Source organism: Macrobrachium nipponense, chromosome 12 (assembly GCF_015104395.2).
Source record: "Macrobrachium nipponense isolate FS-2020 chromosome 12, ASM1510439v2, whole genome shotgun sequence".
NCBI lineage: Eukaryota > Metazoa > Arthropoda > Malacostraca > Decapoda > Palaemonidae > Macrobrachium > Macrobrachium nipponense.
Window position 1 is genome coordinate 27,127,810 of NC_087205.1, and position 2,500 is coordinate 27,130,309.

Consider the following 2,500-nt stretch of genomic DNA (forward strand, 5'->3'; position numbering starts at 1 on the left):
GCTGAGCACAGCTTGGAAAATGAATGGGTTAGGGTTGTCCCAGGTAAAAAGAGCGGCAGTAAAGAAGGCTTGATGGGGAAAAAGAAGATTGCGGTGTAATGGGAGATATGAATTCGACTGACAAGGTGTTTGCTCAGATGCGCGAGAGGTGATTCAGACGAGGGAAACTCTCTCTCTCTCTCTCTCTCTCTCTCTCTCTCTCTTGCGCGCGCGCATTTTCATAAACCTCTCATGCGTGGTTTGTAAAATGAGTAAGTATGATTGCAGATGTTTCCATTTCGTAATATATATATATATATATATATATATATATATATATATATATATATATCATATATATATATATATATATATATATATATATATATATATATATATATATATATATATTATATATATATATATATCTTCAGGATATATTTCCGTTCTTTTAAGCAGTTATTAACGTCTAAGGAAGGAAAAAAAAATATTTGAACAAGTACTTGAGAGCTGAATTAAATTAACAACAAACATATACCATAATTTAGACAGTCTATGTCGAATTGTAAAATCAGCGTTTTTGAAAACATTATTATATATTTTTTTTAATGTGAGAATCAATGCAGACAAATTACAGCCGTGATAAAACGTCTCCCTGAGTCCAGCGCCATCTATCTGGTTAGGATCTTTCATAAGCAGAACAATGTTTTGTTGAACATCTGACTCAGAGCCTTTGGCAACACTTTCATACATTATCAGCATAATCAGCTTCACGGAAGTGTTCGTTCCTGAGCGGTGAATTAAGGCGTTGTGGAGGTAGGCTTAATTCTAAAGCAAGTTCCCTCGATAAAAAGAACAGATCTTTATGCTATAACTTCCTTTATTATTAGTATTAGTACTAGTTACACACACGAGCCTATTGCGTAACGTGGAACATTTGCTTTCAGGCGGAGAACGCCAGAATCGAAAGTAAACCAATAGCGTTGGTAAAATATTAACATTAATTGCACAGGTGGGATACATCCTTTCCAAACCTAACCTAAATTAGTACGCTTGATCTTACGAAACCACCTGAGTCTGTCCCCCTGCTCCCACCCCCAAAATCTACACATCCCAAAAGAGAGGCCCATGAATCTTTGAGAAAAACATGGATTAATCCCAGCAATGCCTAATACAGGATGTGTAATCCCCAACCAACCCTGACCTGCAGCTCTGTAAATCCTAAAGTAAAATGAAGGATTCTTACTTTAAGTTTTGGAAGTAGACCTCAAAGGCTGTGGTTCATCACCAGAAGAGGGTTTACTGGGCCTTATTGGCAGTACGCTATGTTGATATAATAAGCCTAGTCTAACTTTTTAGGTTCCTAGGAGAAATTGGTATAATTGTTTGTTGCTTTTATGGCAATTCCAGCCGAGGCTAAGTGTTATATAATTATGGTAATTCTAAGGAATAACTCCGCATGGGCTGCAAAGAATGTAACCGCGAATACGACATCCACAAGGGATTGTGACGTCCAATGTATTTCGCTGTGTTTAGTACTGGCCCCTGGGTGTTAATTGCAGTCGACCGCCCAAAAATAACAGTAAATTCTTAATAAGCAATCCAAATACTATAGGAAACTGTAATTTCCAAAGAAATACCCGGCGTGGAGTTATTACTTAGATTTACCATAATTTTTTTTACTATTGCTGCTGTTTATAAAAAAATTGTATGCATGTGTATCTTGCACATACTATATTTAGTCTTTCTGAGAGAGCCCCAGCTATACTAGGGGAAAGAAAGTGAAGCTTGTAGAAGGATAGGTGATTCATGTGTGTAACTAGTATTAATAATAAAGAAAGTTATACCATTTACACAGATACATCTTGACTTAATCTCCTCAGTTTAAACCTAGGTTCATTCCTGACTGGTGATGCTTTGCTTCCTCTATACCCCACTCAACTTTATGTGCCTTACAAGCACAATAAACAATGGAGTCAGACAATTGATTGTATCATAACCTAACTCAGGACAGAGGGTCCTACACGACTTAGGCAACCACATAACCCAATTTTGCCTACCCACTAACAGTTATTACTTGTAAAATTTAGGGTTTGTTGTGGTCAGAGGAAAAGTAACTCTTCAGTTGTTCAACATTACAATATGTTTCTTTCCTTTTCTTTAGAAATTGCCTAAACATAGAGCAGGATTTCTTTATTATCACTTAAACACTTCAAGACATATAGGTTTAAAAATGGTTTTGTCATGGCACCCATAATTTGAATTAAATTTTGGCAAGGAGGAAAAACCAAGCAATGTGAAAAATATCCAAGGATTTCACCCTGTAAACTTAAGAATTTTCTTTTGATCAATAATGATACGAAATCAAACCAAACCCTACATAACTGCAACCCACCATCACTATAGTATAATATACATATACCTCATAAGCCAAACAGGCCTGGTTTGCTGGATCTTACCTGACAGGAAACAGGTTTGTCTCCTGTACTGTATTTAACCTAAAAAAATGTATTGGGTGCTA

General features: G+C 36.2%; 1 protein-coding gene across 1 annotated transcript in view; it reads left to right on the forward strand.

The window, feature by feature from the left end:
• Window positions 1–680: 680 nt before the first annotated feature.
• Window positions 681–2,500, forward strand: part of LOC135224759 (uncharacterized) — a 4,476-nt gene continuing 2,656 nt past the window's right edge. Inside the window, exon 1 of the mRNA XM_064264085.1 lies at window positions 681–795. The gene's annotated coding sequence lies outside the window, so the exon portion shown is untranslated. The remainder of the gene's footprint in view (window positions 796–2,500) is intronic.